A 16,969-nucleotide genomic window follows, 5' to 3' on the forward strand; every position below is an offset into this window, starting at 1 on the left:
CAGTGCAGGCTTTGTTACTAGCCACAGAGTGACAAAGGCACTCTCCCCATGTGGCCAGCAACATGTCTTGAGTGTGGCAGGCTGCTAAAACCAGTCAGCCTACACGGGTAGTTGGTTAAGGTTTCAGGGGGCACCTCTAAGGTGCCCTCTGGGGTGTATGTTACAATAAAATGTACACTGGCATCAGTGTGCATTTATTGTGCTGAGAAGTTTGATACCAAACTTCCCAGTTTTCAGTGTAGCCATTATGGTGCTGTGGAGTTCGTGTCTGACAGACTCCCAGACCATATACTATTATGGCTACCCTGCACTTACAATGTCTAAGGTTTTGCTTAGACACTGTAGGGGCACAGTGCTCATGCACTGGTGCCCTCACCTATGGTATAGTGCACCCTGCCTTAGGGCTGTAAGGCCTGCTAGAGGGGTGACTTATCTATACTGCATAGGCAGTGTGAGGTTGGCATGGCACCCTGAGGGGAGTGCCATGTCGACTTACTCGTTTTGTCCTCACCAGTACACACAAGCTGACAAGCAGTGTGTCTGTGCTGAGTGAGGGGTTCCCAGGGTGGCATAAGACATGCTGCATCCCTTAAAGACCTTCCCTGGCATCAGGGCCCTTGGTACCAGGGGTACCAGTTACAAGGGACTTACCTGGATGCCAGGGTGTGCCAATTGTGAAAACAAAAGTACAGGTTAGGGAAAGAACACTGGTGCTGGGGCCTGGTTAGTAGGCATCAGCACACTTTCAAATCAAAACTTAGCATCAGCAAAGGCAAAAAGTCAGGGGGTAACCATGCCAAGGAGGCATTTCCTTACACTGATGAAGTCTCATTTATTATTACTATTTTAGAAATTCCACTTTTAGCAACTGGGCATTTTTCTACTTTTACTGCTGTGAGTGACTGACAGCCTGTCTCCAATACACGTCTGGACTGGGCTGGGTGGCAGCTACATTTATGCATTCCCTCCAGACAGCTACAACACAGGACACTAGGATGCATCTGCATTCATCGGCATGCTGATAGGTCTTCCTGGGCAGGGAGGATGGGATGGGATGGGATAGGATGACACTTCAAAGTGTAGTAGCCTGGGACCCACACAAAGGGCTGACTACCCCCCAACTGATAGTCTGGAGAGAGGACTGCGTGGAAAGAGATCCTTGTGCACTTCAGAGAGTTCCTATGAATTCGTGACCTACATCAAAGGTGCTTTTGGGTGCAAGTACTGGGTCGCGGCCCGCCTAACATCAGACACTACTGGACTTGTAACTAAGCTCTGCCAGAGGAGCTGCTGTGCTGCCTAAAGGACTCACCTGGGCTGCTTTTCTAGAAGGACTGCTTTTCTGCCTGTGCCCTGCTGCAGCCGCTCTCGGTCTCTGTTGCAGGAGAGCTGGACTCTGACTTCTGCCAAAGTGACCTCCAAGGGCTCGTTGGCTTGCCCCTATGCTCCAGAAGTACCAATGCCAATAGAGTGCGTGATGAATCACTGTGTAGTCTGGAAAAAGATAAGGAGTTTTGCTTGGTTGGGACTGAGCGCCTTGTTTCCACAACAGATGCTGCAGTGCAGAGGAAGCCCCATCCAGTGTGGCCCCGCCGGGCTGATATGACCAAGATCGATAACTCTGCTTTGGTTGGAACGAAGCACCCTGTTTCTGCAGCAGATGCTGCAGCACCGGGGGAGTACTTTCCAGCACAGCCACGCCGGTTTACCTTGGCAAGGTGCTCCGTCCACCCACGTAGTCGGATGCAACATTGTGCACCGATTTGGACCCACTGCATCAGAGGTAGGTACTGGAAAACAATGAGATCTGTGCGGTCTCTGCAGCCGGCGCACACAACATCACGGGCGGCTGGCTCTATTTTAACCTCTTCTTTTCAAATCTGTGATAATTTCTATTGCGAAACATACTTATCATATTGATTCTGGTGCAGAAATATATATATAAAGATAACGGTTATTTTTATAAATTGATATGGATCTCCTTCTTGAGTCATGTGTCTCATTTACTGACTGTGTGCCTATGATAAATGCTCCTCTATGATAAGACTGAGGCTGCTCGACCACACTACTCCCTAAGAGAACGCTTTGGGATTGATAGAGCAAGCACCTGTCCACTAGTAAGGGAACCCCTGGATTCTTTGCACAGTATATCCCATTTTGATATACTATATAAAGAACCAGTTTCCTACAGAGCTCACCTACGTTATTTGACAGCGTACTGCCCCAGTTAAACTCCCCACCTGCCACTGTCCCCAGAGTGGATCACATCCAGCAGGCAATTGAAGTCAGAGAGAGGGCATCTGTAGGAAGTTGGCTCTGTATGTGCTATTTCAAAGTAAGGAATAGCATGCACAGAGTCCAAGGGTTCCCCTTAGAGGTAAAATAGTGGTAAAAAGAGATAATACTAATGCTCTATTTTGTGGTAGTGTGGTCGAGCAGTAGGCTTATCCAAGGAGTAGTGTTAAGCATTTGTTGTACATACACATAGACAATAAATGAGGTACACACACTCAGAGACAAATCCAGCCAATAGGTTTTGTTATAGAAAAATATCTTTTCTTAGTTTATTTTAAGAACCACAGGTTCAAATTTAACATGTAATATCTTGTTGGAAAGGTATTGCAGGTAAGTACATTAGGAACTTTGAATCATTTCAATTGCATGTATACTTTTCAAGTTATTCACAAATAGCTATTTCAAAAGTGGACACTTAGTGCAATTTTCACAGTTCCTGGGGGAGGTAAGTTTTTGTTAGTTTTACCAGGTAAGTAAGACACTTACAGGGTTCAGTTCTTGGTCCAAGGTAGCCCACCGTTGGGGGTTCAGAGCAACCCCAAAGTCACCACACCAGCAGCTCAGGGCCGGTCAGGTGCAGAGTTCAAAGTGGTGCCCAAAACGCATAGGCTAGAATGGAGAGAAGGGGGTGCCCCGGTTCCGGTCTGCTTGCAGGTAAGTACCCGCGTCTTCGGAGGGCAGACCAGGGGGGTTTTGTAGGGCACCGGGGGGGACACAAGCCCACACAGAAATTTCACCCTCAGCAGCGCGGGGGCGGCCGGGTGCAGTGTAGAAACAAGCGTCGGGTTTGCAATGTTAGTCTATGAGAGATCGACGGATCTCTTCAGCGCTGCAGGCAGGCAAGGGGGGGCTTCCTCGGGGAAACCTCCACTTGGGCAAGGGAGAGGGACTCCTGGGGGTCACTTCTCCAGTGAAAGTCCGGTCCTTCAGGTCCTGGGGGCTGCGGGTGCAGGGTCTTTTCCAGGCGTCGGGACTTAGGTTTCAGAGAGTCGCGGTCAGGGGAAGCCTCGGGATTCCCTCTGCAGGCGGCGCTGTGGGGGCTCAGGGGGGACAGGTTTTGGTACTCACAGTCGGAGAGTAGTCCGGGGGTCCTCCCTGAGGTGTTGGTTCTCCACCAGCCGAGTCGGGGTCGCCGGGTGCAGTGTTGCAAGTCTCACGCTTCTTGCGGGGAGTTGCAGGGTTCTTTAAAGCTGCTTCTTGAAACAAAGTTGCAGTCTTTTTGGAGCAGGTCCGCTGTCCTCAGGAGTTTCTTGTCTTTTTCGAAGCAGGGCAGTCCTCAGAGGATTCAGAGGTCGCTGGTCCCTTGGAAGGCGTCGCTGGAGCAGAGTTCTTTGGAAGGCAGGAGACAGGCCGGTGAGTTTCTGGAGCCAAGGCAGTTGTCGTCTTCTGGTCTTCCTCTGCAGGGGTTTTCAGCTAGGCAGTCCTTCTTCTTGTAGTTTGCAGGAATCTCATTTTCTAGGGTTCAGGGTAGCCCTTAAATACTAAATTTAAGGGCGTGTTTAGGTCTGGGGGGTTAGTAGCCAATGGCTACTAGCCCTGAGGGTGGGTACACCCTCTTTGTGCCTCCTCCCAAGGGGAGGGGGTCACAATCCTAACCCAATTGGGGGAATCCTCCATCTGCAAGATGGAGGATTTCTAAAAGTTAGAGTCACCTCAGCTCAGGACACCTTAGGGGCTGTCCTGACTGGCCAGTGACTCCTCCTTGTTGCTTTCTTTGTTCCCTCCAGCCTTGCCGCCAAAAGTGGGGGCCGTGGCCGGAGGGGGCGGGCAACTCCACTAAGCTGGAGTGCCCTGCTGGGCTGTGACAAAGGGGTGAGCCTTTGAGGCTCACCGCCAGGTGTCGCAGCTCCTGCCTGGGGGAGGTGTTAGCATCTCCACCCAGTGCAGGCTTTGTTACGGGCCTCAGAGTGACAAAGGCACTCTCCCCATGGGGCCAGCAACATGTCTCTGGTGTGGCAGGCTGCTGGAACTAGTCAGCCTACACAGACAGTCGGTTAAGTTTCAGGGGGCACCTCTAAGGTGCCCTCTGGGGTGTATTTTGCAATAAAATGTACAGTGGCATCAGTGTGCATTTATTGTGCTGAGAAGTTTGATACCAAACTTCCCAGTTTTCAGTGTAGCCATTATGGTGCTGTGGAGTTCGTGTTTGACAAACTCCCAGACCATATACTCTTATGGCTACCCTGCACTTACAAGGTCTAAGGTTTTGTTTAGACACTGTAGGGGTACCATGCTCATGCACTGGTACCCTCACCTATGGTATAGTGCACCCTGCCTTAGGGCTGTAAGGCCTGCTAGAGGGGTGACTGACCTATACTTGCATAGGCAGTGAGAGGCTGGCATGGCACCCTGAGGGGAGTGCCATGTCGACTTACTCGTTTTGTTCTCACTAGCACACACAGGCTGGCAAGCAGTGTGTCTGTGCTGAGTGAGAGGTCTCCAGGGTGGCATAAGACATGCTGCAGCCCTTAGAGACCTTCCTTGGCATCAGGGCCCTTGGTACTAGAAGTACCAGTTACAAGGGACTTATCTGGATGCCAGGGTCTGCCAATTGTGGATACAAAAGTACAGGTTAGGGAAAGAACACTGGTGCTGGGGCCTGGTTAGCAGGCCTCAGCACACTTTCAATTGTAAACATAGCATCAGCAAAGGCAAAAAGTCAGGGGGCAACCATGCCAAGGAGGCATTTCCTTACAGCATCTCTCACCCATTTCCCCAGCCTCAATGGGTAAGTGAAAAAGCTATAAGAGTAGTGGTATTTCACCAGTGGCCCGAGGGTCTCTCACTTATGCTGGACCTTTCATGTCGCTTCACAGTGCCAGACCAGAGTCAAGCTCAACAAGGACTTTTTTTTCCCCCAATGATTCTGCCAAGCCTGTTCCCTTGGCTGATAGTAGGTAGGGACTGTAGGAATCTCGTTCATGTGCGTCACTAATTAGATGACAATGCATTTGGCTATTCCTGTACCACCAGGCAGTGGCTCATTCTGGGTTATTATTGCTGCCCATCAGTGTCAAAACAGTCTGACTTCCATCAACACAACAATTGTTCCGGGATGAAGATACAGTGAAAGCGGTCCTCAATTGAACATGAATCACATATCAGGTACAGACAGTACACTCTCAGTACTTCTCTAATAATATAAATGGTCTATATCCTGGCAAATTAAGGTATTATTCGCATGTCATTAAGAATTAATTATGAAATGTATACTGATTATGTGTAAGTAATTACTGTAAAGCTATTCTAAGCTAATACACACATCAACTATAATAAGAATTGTATCAAACTTCACACACACAACAATTATAAATATAGGAAAATCGATCTAATGCTAATTGTCAACTGTAAGCATGTGAACTATGCTAAACTTTATGTGTAAATATAAACATTGTTAAAACATCTTACTAATAGGAAAAAACAACATGTGTAATACGACATTTGAAAAATGTGTAAAGCAATAAGCTAAATGACTAATTATCCATGAATACTTGGCACATTTTTAGAGTGGCCATCAAAGTAGTCAGTGAAACATTCTTCTTACAAGGGAAAAACATTTGTAGTCCAAGATCAGCCAGAGTAACATCATTAAATGGGGGCCAAATAACACAACATCCAATGAACAATCTATGAAATTTGGCATCGGAACAGTTTGTGAGGTTTTTAATTTCTTGGGATAGGTCTTGATAATAAATGACTTTTATCTCAAATGACTGCTAAAGGGAGCTTTGTGAGTATTCCCCACGAATTGAAACATCAACCACTACAGCAGTCCCATCTTCTGTGAATACTACAACCGGTTCTCTAAGTTTACCTGGGTTATTTTTATCATGAGGTTATCTATACATCATCCAACCACAACTTGCTGCTCTGTAAATAAGAAGTTCAAAGATTTTGTTGTGTCTTTTGATCCTTATGTCTTTGTGATACAATTGCTCACCTATCAGGTGGTACTTGTCCTCAAACCAAACATCTTTACACGATCTGCATGTTCTGAATGCTTTATTTTTCCCTCTTGAAATAGTTTCGCTAGTGTACAGAACATTTGCCCTTAACATCAATGAGGCAATATAATGATTTAACTTGTGGGTTTCCTATTACAGAACAGAAATTAGATGTTGCGTTATTGTCCAGACAGATACTTTATGCCCTCACCTCGGACAGGGAGATTTTTCCATCTGTTAAATTCGTCCTTTCTCCAGTCATTTGCGGATAGCAACTGTGGTTCGTAGCCCAGAAAGCTATTGTCCAAAATGTTTTAATTTGCAGGTTTTGATGGTTTGATCAATTTTGTCATTTATTAATTCTCCTGCCTACATGTAGGAGTGAGCTATATATTAATCTGGAGTTTCTCTAAAATATAGAAGATTATTCATTTTGTTTAATCCTATAGCTGTACATAACATAGGTACATTTAGGCCCCATTGATATTTTGGAGTAGAGAAGACCATCACAGGTGCATGCAAGTAGGTGTAGGAAGTGTTGGATATATTTCTTAATTGTCTGGTCCAGAGCGATGAGAATTTTTGTTTCTGTGGCTGTCATTTCCAGTTTAAATAACAGCTTAGGAACCAGAAACTGGCAGAGTATTTCAACTTTTTGTGTGGGCTTGAGTGGTAGCTTTTCAAGTTTTCGAGCCCAACCTGTGAGGACCTCATTTTCTTTTTTGTTTCTTTTGTGACTAGTGTGAGGATCAAAGTTCAATTTGAGGGATTAATGTATTCAATATTTTGTTTTTGTAATTGCCATGGTTTGCAGTTATTTACCAGGATTTTATATTTATTGTGTCTTATGATAAAAACCATGGGCCATATGGATCATGGATTTTTGCGGAAAATGCATTTTGGTATGTATGAATTCCAATTTGTGATTCAGGAACATGTAACCAAATTGCAATTTGGAACTGCCATACGTACCGATTCAATATTAGGAAGGGGTGTGTCAAGAGCGTCCCACCCTAATACCGAATCGCAATGGTATGTAGGAATGTTTTGTGACCAAAATGCGGTCGCAAAACATTAACATTTTTACCACCTACTTCAGGTAGGTGGTAACCCATTTGCAAATGGGTAAAGTTCCCCAAGGGACCCCTTCCTCTCTGTGAATGATAGCGAAAATGTTTTTAAAAGCAGGCAGTGGACCCAGGGACCACTGCCTGCTCTTAAAAAATGAAAAGAAAACTTTTCATTTTTATTTTTTAAATGCACCCAGTTCTCCTTTGAGGAAAACGGGCTGCAAACAAAAAGATAGTTTCATTTCAAAGCAATCACAGACATGGTGGTTTACTGAGGCCAGCAGGCCACCATTCCCGTGATTTTTGCTCTGCCTAATGGGTCGCAGATTGCGACCTGCCCTATTAATATTAATGAGGGAGGTCGACTTGCGACCCATTGGATAACGCTAAATGAAACTCATGGAGTTTCAAACATTCAAACAGCGATTACCTAATTGCGATTTGCAGAGAATTATTTTTATATTCATACTCATTCCTTTCCATGTGTTACGGAGTACTGCAGTGTCGTCGGGAAAGGCTAGAGCAGGGATTTGCTTAGTAGGTCCATCAGATCCAAATGTAAAGCCCTTGCTGGTTTCCTGAAGATCACATATTAGAGGGTCCATAGCAATATTAAATAACAGAGGAGATAACGAGTCTCCTTGTTTTACTCCAGATTTCATTATTATTTTCTGTTGTAGATTAATTGTTTTTACACTTAAAATATGTTGTTGGATTTGTATACAAGTTTTTAAATAGATCTCTTATGTATGATGGCACTCTATATATTTCGAGACTCTGTAAAATATGACTGTGGCTGACAAGAGTCATAAGCTTTTGAAATGTCTATGAACACCTTTGCAAGTGAGTGTTTATTCTTTTGTGCCCTTTTGTAAGGAAATGCCTCCTTGGCATGGTTACCCCCTAACGTTTTGCCTTTGCTGATGCTAAGTTAAAATTTGAAAGTGTGCTGGGACCCTGCTAACCAGGCCCCAGCACCTGTGTTCTTTTCCTTAACTGTACCTTTGTCTCCACAATTGGCACAACCCTGGCACCCAGGTAAGTCCCTTGTAACTCGTACCCCTGGTACCAAGGGCCCTGATGCCAGGGAAGGTCTCTAAGATATGCAGCATGTCTTATGCCACCCTGGGGACCCCTTACTCAGCACATGCACACTGCCTCACAGCTTGTGTGTGCTGGTGGGGATAAAATAACTAAGTCGACATGGCACTCCCCTCAGAGTGCCATGCCAACCTCACACTGCCTGTGGCATAGGTAAGTCACCCCTCTAGCAGGCCTTACAGCCCTAAGGCTGGGTGCACTATACCACAGGTGAGGGCATATGTGCATGAGCACTATGCCCCTACAGTGTCTAAGCAAAACCTTAGACATTGTAAGTGCAGGGTAGCCATAAGAGTATATGGTCTGTGAGTTTGTCTAACACGAACTCCACAGTTCCATAATGGCTACACTGAAAACTGGAAAGTTTGGTATCAGACTTCTCAGCACAATAAATGCACACTGATGCCAGTGTGCAATTTATTGTAACATACACCCAGAGGGAGACTTCTAGTGTAGGCTGACCAGTTTCTGCCAGCCTGCCACACACCAGACATGTTGCTGGCCACATGGGGAGAGTGCTCTGTGGCCAGGAACAAAGCCTGTACTGGGTGGAGGTGCTTCCCACCTCCCCCTTCAGGAACTGTATCACCTGGCGGTGAGCCTCAAAGGCTCACCGCTTTTGTTACAGCGCCCCAGGGGCACCCAGCTAGTGGAGATGCCCGTCCCTCCGGCCACTGCCCCCACTTTTGGAAGCAAGGATGGAGGAGATAATGAGAAAAACAAGGAGGAGTCACCCACCAGTCAGGACAGCCCCTAAGGTGTCCTGAGCTGAGGTGACCCCTGCCTTGAGAAATCCTCCATCTTGAGTTTGGAGGATTCCCCCAATAGGATCAGGGAATGTGCCCATCTCCCCACAGGGAGGAGGCACAAAGAGGGTGTAGCCACCCTCAAGGACAGTAGCCATTGGCTTCCTCCCTCCCAGACCTAAACACACCCCTAAATGCAGTATTTAGGGGCTCCCCAGATCCCAGGAAATCAGATTCCTGCAACCTGAAGAAACAAGAAGGACTGCTGACCTACAAGCCTGCAGAGAAGGAGGAAGACGACAACTGCTTTGGCCCCAGCCCTACCGGCCGGTCTCCAACTTCGAAAACCTGCTCCAACGACGCATCCAACAGGGACCAGTGATCTCTGAAGCCTCAAAAGACTGCCCCGGACTACAGGACCAAGAAACTCCTTTGAACAGCGGCCCTGTTCAAAACCAGCTACTTCTTTACAACAAAGAAGCAACTTCCAAAGGCTTCACGTTTCCCACCGGAAGCGTGAGACTCTACACTCTGCACTCGACGCCCCCGGCTCGACCTGCTGAAAACCAACACCTCAGGGAGGACTCCCCGGCCACTGCGAGCCTGTGAGTAACCAGAGACGACCCCTCTAAGCCCCCACAGCGACGCCTGCAGAGAGAATCCAGAGGCTCCCCCTGACCGCGACTGCCTGTATCAAGGGACCCAACACCTGGAACCAACACTGCACCCGCAGCCCCCAGGACCTGAAGGAACCGAACTTCGATGCAGGAGTGACCCCCAGGCGACCCTCTGCCTAGCCCAGGTGGTGGCTGTCCTGAGGAGCCCCCCCTGTGCCTGCCTGCACCGCTAGAGTGACCCCCGGGTCCCTCCATTGAAACCTATGGAAAACCCGACACCTGCTTTGCACACTGCACCCGGCAGCCCCTGTGCCACTGAGGGTGTGTTTTGTGTGCCTTCTTGTGTCCCCCTCAGTGCTCTACAAAACCCCCCTGGTCTGCCCCCCCCCCCCCGAGGACGCAGGGACTTACCTGCTGGCAGACTGGAACCGGAGCAAACCTGTTCTCCATAGGTGCCTATGTGTTTTGGGCACCTCTTTGACCTCTGCACCTACCGGCCCTGAGCTGCTGGTGTGGTAACTTTGGGGTTGCCTTGAACCCCAAACGGTGGGCTGCCTAAGCCCCAGAACTAAGACTTGTAAGTGTTTTACTTACCTCCTAATCTAACCTTTACTTACCTCCCCCAGGAACTGTTGATTTTTGCACTGTGTCCACTTTGAAAATAGCTTATTGCCATTTTTACAAAGACTGTACATGATATTGTTTTCATTCAAAGTTCCTAAAGTACTTAAGTGAAGTACCTTACATTTAAAGTGTTTGATGTAAATCTTGAACCTGTGGTTCTTAAAATAAAGTAAGAAAATATATTTTTCAATATTAAAACCTAGTGGCCTAGAGTAAGTCTTTGAGTGTGTGTTCCTCATTTATTGCCTGTGTGTGTACAACAAATGCTTAACATTACCCACTGATAAGCCTACTGCTCGACCACACTACCACAAAATAGAGCATTAGAATTATCTACTTTTGCCACTATCTGACTTTTAGGGGGAACCCTTGGACACTGTGCACACTATTTCTTACTTTGAAATAGTATATACAGAGCCAACTTCCTACACCCTTTAATTATGTTTTGAAGCAATGTTAAATTTTTGAGACACCCTCTTACTTTCAAAAAACATTTTTGTCTTTATTTAGGTTAAGGAATGAAGTGAGTGTTTTGGTGGGTATTTTTGGAAGTAACCTGCTCTACCAATTGTAATCGTCTCCAGTTGCTTATTTTGTTTAGTTAAATCAACTGGTAAATTTTTAGGAATTAAAATAATTTAACTGTTCTTTTTTTTTATACAATCTGGATTCTTCTCAGTCAGCCGAGTCGATAGTATTTTGGCAGCAGCCTTGGTTCTTTATTGTGTACTTTGAAAAGATAATTGAGGCCAATATTGTCAGGCCCACTACTTTATTCAAATTGGATTCTTCAAATGAATCCGTTACTTTTCCTTACATAGTCTTGCAAGATCCCATTCTTCCAGTGGCTTGTCAATAGGAATGAATTTGGGATTTTTCTTATTTTCTTACTCAATAATGTCTTTGTAATATTGAAAGATATCATTGGCACTGATTTGGCAGGTGGTATTTTCTGCACCATCAGTGATTATTCTGGCAATTTTCTTTTTGCCTTTCGTAAACATAGCCTGGTATTCCTTGTAGCTGTCCTTTGCTTTTGCATATCTTTTCTTATGCGATTTATTGAGTTTTTAATTTTTCTCATCTTTTTTTAAATTTTACTTGGACCTAGGGTACAGTGCTGCTCCTCTTGAGCAGTATTCATAGGTATGTTGCCAGTTTCAATTCGGTGTTCATTGCAATTGACTGGCTTTGGACTTATATCACCAGTATTTTCAGATATGAAAACCATGATGTCTTCCAATAAGTCCGTAGCAGTTTTGATGCTGAGGATTTTGGAAATATCTTTGAAATTCTGATATTCTGTCATTTAGATCATTAAAGTTAATGATTGTATGCAGCCTTTTTCTATTAATAAAGTCTTTGTGCCTTCTTCTGTTATTTCATCACTGGAGTCACTTTTAGTGTTATTGGATGATTACTGTACATTCATGTCTGTTTTTTCTTTTATCTCTTCTATACATTCTTTTTTCAGTAATTTGTTTTCTGCTTTTATTGTCAAAGTGAGGAGCCATGAACGCATTTATATTTATTTTATTTTCATATACTTTTACAAATTCCCCCAGCAGCAACAGTTCCTCTTTTGACCAAAGTGTTGATGGTTTGCTGCTTGCTAGAGCTGCAAGTTTAGCATCGTTTTGTGCTTTGGGATGTGCATGCCTTGCCTGTTGCACCACAATTTTAGTTCAGAATCTGAGGTCACAGAAGCTACAGAGGAACTGCAGCTCTATTTTCTTGGTTCTACCCTTGCATTTTGTATAAAGGCATGCAATATTGTCAAATTCTGCTTCTTTTTCTCACTTTGAGCAGTATATTTTCAGTTAAAATCCTTTTTGTTTAATATAGACATGTTTCCTTACCTCTTTGAAGATTCCCATTATGTCTCTGCACAAATCGCAGTTGTTCGTGTCACTGGGATATTTCCAGTATGTGACTTTTTTTGGTGAAGTCACTTCGCTTTACATTTAGTTTGGCCCTAACCTCAAATATCTGGAAGTCTTTAAAATGTGGAGGTCATTGTGTCATTCTTGGCTGGGAAGGCTATGAATTGAATACGTTAGCTAAGGGTCTACATTTTCCTCATTATCTGATAGTACAGAGGGAGTACATGTTGATGTTGTGTGATTTGATTCGTAGTTATCTATTAAGTTGTTAGATCTAGGTGTAAATTTGACAAAATATGTTGGGAGGTTAACAATTTGTGGAGAAAACAGCACCTCCTTTCACCATCTCAGCGTTTTTTTTTTTTTTTTTTTTATATCCGGGAACTACCCATCTGGAATTCAGATTGTTTGCTTCGCCACTTCCCAGTATCATGCTCATGGCCATAACAGACCCTTGTTTGGCCTATCTCTACAAACCTCTCCTCAAAGAGTATAGTTGTACAGAGAAAGTTACTAGCAGGACCACTAGGAGGTAAATGCCACTACGGCTAAGAAGAGGTTAAGAGATTCATAGTTACCCCCGCTGTTTAGCCACACGTCATTGAATTTCTTCACTTTGACATTCTGAGCACTGGGAAAAAAATCACATTGTATCAACGCCTGCCTTAGCCCCTTGCAATGCTTTATTTAAATTAAACGGTCGGAATCCCCTAGTCTGCACCATTTCTAAGTCAGCTGCTAGGTTCCAGCTAAGGCAGAACACCGCCCCACGTTCCCTGAGAGGAGCACAGGGAGAGGTGACCACTGCAGCTGAAGCGATCCACCGGCAGGGCTTGAATCGCGTCCAGAGTCAATGCCGCCCTGGAGGGCTGCATCTAGTCCAGATGCAGCACACGCACAGCCCCGCTTCACATCCCATCCCTACTGACTCAGCCCTTAGAGCCAATCCTTACACCAAAGTTAGGAATTTGACTTGCAGACTTCCCTTACCTTCTGTGTTCCAACATTCCGGAGGCTGTTCATCTTGAAGACCTACTGCAGATATAGGTACGACCCAGTGCAAGATTTACACCATCTCCCCAAAAAATTTCAAGGACCAGCGAGAGCTCAACCGACGCCACTGGAACCGCAACGATTTCCAAGTCTCGCCCCTTTCTTGGGGTGAAACCATTCCAGGGAGCCCTGCCACCGCAAAGAAAAGAGAACTCTACCCAGGGCTCCCGTCAGCTTCTCCAGGATTGTTTGCATTACTGCACTGGATGCCGCAAGAATGCCCTTCTCCGCCACTCTCGGTTCAGAGATCTGAATGTAACTCCCTTTCGATCGGCCAAGCCCAACAAAGGCCATTGCCCATCCCTTCCGAACAGCATTCGCCCATCTTTTAGGATCAACTGACCCATGTTCAACTACTGTTCACATGGAACACTTCTCCAATTCGATCTTCAGAGTTCTCGTTTGAATATTTGCTACTACCACCAAGATCGGCACCCATGACAGCGCCAGCCAGGCCCTCACCCCAGGCTTCCATGTGCACCACAGCAGCCCTCCTACTCGTGGTGGCATAGCCTCCGCAGCTTTCAGCATCTGCCAGGTATGGGCCTGAGGCTCCAGCACCATCCATTTTCAGATCTAGTTGATTCGGCAAGTGACTTTGTACACACTCCTGAACAGATTCAGATTTCCATGGCCAGAGACCTGCTGTCTGTATCAGCCAACACCTTTTCTGGTTTCTGATGAAGGTCGACATCAGGCTCCTTAATCTGGCATTTAGTTCATCCTGCAGCATCAGTTCTGCTCACCAAAAGAGGCCCACTAGACACTCGCATTTGATACCCATTTAAAGTATGAGAATAGATCGAGATCGTTTTGGCCCAAAGATCCCTAATTATTCAATCTGGGATTTCCATTCGCCACCTACTCTGAGGGAAACTTCAAAGGGAACGAGCTACTAGATGGCCCACCCAACCAATAACCAGTAGCGGCGCACTGCCATGGAGGAAATGCACCCTGCGGGGGCACCCAGACAGTGGTCTAACAGAAGGGATCCGCCCTCCTGGGCGACCAACCTTCTCACCGTGTTAAATCTCTTGACTGTTTCACACCCTCTTGAATTCACTCTTCAAAGTGCTTTTCAATTGTTCCTTATGGTGCTTTTTGGCTATCAGTCTCGAACCTATATTTAGCCTTAGATGGAGTTTACCACCTGCTTTGGGCTGCGATCCCAAGCAACCTGAGTCCACGGAGACCAGATCCTGGCGCGCCAGGGGCCTCTATCAGAAGAACTTGGGCCCGAGCAACGGGGGGAAGTCTGTCTTCTGTATGTCACATTTCCTGTGCCCACTGGCGGCTTGGGATTCGGTGCCGCACTCTTCTTTCTTCACTCGCCAATACTGAGGGAATTCTGGTTAGTTTCTTTTGCTCCCATTTTCCCAATCAGAGAGTGAAGACCTTGGGGGCCAGGGACGCCCTCAATCCCTCTAACACTGAAGTGGGCACCAGAGGTGGTGAGCATGGGCAGCTGTGGGACACCACAGTCAGCTACACGCAACACACAGCCAGGAAGCCCAGGATGTGCCCACAGCGAACGGGTTGCTCGCCTGAAGCCCACCAAGGTGAAAGGCCAGGCGCTCCAGTAGCGTACATCAGCGATAGGAACTGAGGGGGAGATTTTGCGATTGGGGGCCTGACATTTGCAGGGCACAAACGGAGCGGAGCTAGCCTGCAACTGTCCCAACTGCACCCTGGGAAAACCCAGATGCGACTGATGATCAAGTGGCCCCCAGGAGGAACTTGTGGCCGCAAGGTGCATTCGAAGTGTTGATCATCAATATGTTCAGCAATTCACGCTAATTCTCACAGCCTGCTGCGTTCATCAGTGTGTAAGCTGAGTGATCCACCTCCAACTTTTTGCAACATTCATGAACCCCTCCTCCCCATGTAGAAAATCACTATGCCAGTTATCTCAACTGGATAAAACATCATGCCTGAGACATGAATCTGACATTTACCACACATAATCCACAGAGTAACTTTTATCTATTCACATTTTCATGACGGGAAAGCACTAGAACATAGGGGAAAATATATTCAATAGACCTTTAACACCCCTGTCCTTCCATAAAGAAAACACAAATCACCACACTACAGTGACAGGTGTATGTAACAGATATTTAACACTCATCATCTCCCATATAGAAAAATCTCTATGAACACTCTCCCAAGAAGAATAACTAATATTCTGTGTCTGTGATATGTAGGAGCCAATTACCCACTGCAGTCCTCCATGTAAACAGTATCTACTCCCAATTCCTTAAAATGACCCATTTGTAAATAGGGTAAAAAGTATTCAACGCCTGTTTAAAGCCCAAACTCCCCGTGAGTAAAATATATATTACCATTTCCTTATAGTATTCATGAAAATACAGTGGCAGGTATATGTAAAAAGCAATTTAACTCATCATCCTTGATGTAGAAAATCCAGATCTTCTACCTGGAACAATACTAATACAGTCCCAAATATATTGAATTGGCCATGTTATCCCCAGAATCCCCCCTGCTGAACACAGCTATGCCCGCTTACTGTCAACATTTACTAAATAAATTGTGCCAGATCTATTCCTATTTCCCTGACAGGAACATTATAATATAGGGGAAAATGTGTTTCACTGCTGTGTAAAGTCCATAATCCCCTGTGAGTACAATAGCTATTCTCTTTTCCTTACAGTATTCATGAAAATACAGTGTCAGGTTGTATAAAAGTTAGCTAATGGCCATCATCCAGAATGTAGAAAATCCCTATAACCATTTCCTACCTGAAAAAATCCTAATACATTCCATGTCCATGTATCGTCCATAATCCCCCCCACAGAAATGCCGATTAACGTTCAAAATTTACTAAATATCGGTACCAGGTATATGTACCATTATGTAGCCATTTAACCCCCACCATACCCATGTAAAATAATATAGGTTGCCCATTTCTTCAACACACGTCACTACACAACAGTGGCAGGTATACGTTACAGCCATTCAATATACATTATCCCCCCCCCACCCCACCCCCAAGTAGAAATCAATTTAGCTATTATCACAAGAGGGCTATATAAAATACCATCCCCAGGGTATGTACTAGCCTTTTTCCGTTCATAATTCCCCATGTAAACATTATATTTTTCCATTTTCCTAAAAGGACGTAAGAAGGGGATATGTGTTCAACAGCTGTTTAAATCCCATAATTCCCTGTGAGTAAAGTAGCCATTACCATTTCCTCACAGTAATGAAAGTACAGTGGCAGGTATATGTAAAAACTGTTTAATGCCCATCATCCCGATGTAGAAAATCCCAATTCCCAAAAATACTACCTGGAACAATCCCATTGTAATCAATGACCGTAAACCCCCATGCTGAACACAGCTATGCCTATTTTCCTTCAACATTTACTAATTAACAGTACCAGGTATATGTAATAGCCAATGTAATGCCCATCATCCCTCATGTAGAAAATATCTATCCCTATTTTCTGCCTGGAACAATCTTAATATATTGCTAAATAGATTCAATTGCAATGGAAAACCCATAATACCCCGAGCAGAACAAGGTTATGCTCATTTTCTTTTAATATTTACTAAATACTAGTACCAGATACATGTAATAGCCATTAAACCCCAATCATTCCTATATAAAAGTAAC

General features: G+C 45.3%; 1 protein-coding gene across 1 annotated transcript in view; it reads right to left on the reverse strand.

Annotated features, from left to right (window-relative positions):
* The window catches only part of MYBBP1A (MYB binding protein 1a), a 647,917-nt gene that overhangs the window by 616,725 nt on the left and 14,223 nt on the right, over positions 1–16,969 (reverse strand). The gene's annotated exons all lie outside the window — the stretch shown is intronic.

This window comes from Pleurodeles waltl, chromosome 3_2, assembly GCF_031143425.1.
Source record: "Pleurodeles waltl isolate 20211129_DDA chromosome 3_2, aPleWal1.hap1.20221129, whole genome shotgun sequence".
NCBI classification, from domain to species: Eukaryota; Metazoa; Chordata; class Amphibia; order Caudata; family Salamandridae; genus Pleurodeles; species Pleurodeles waltl.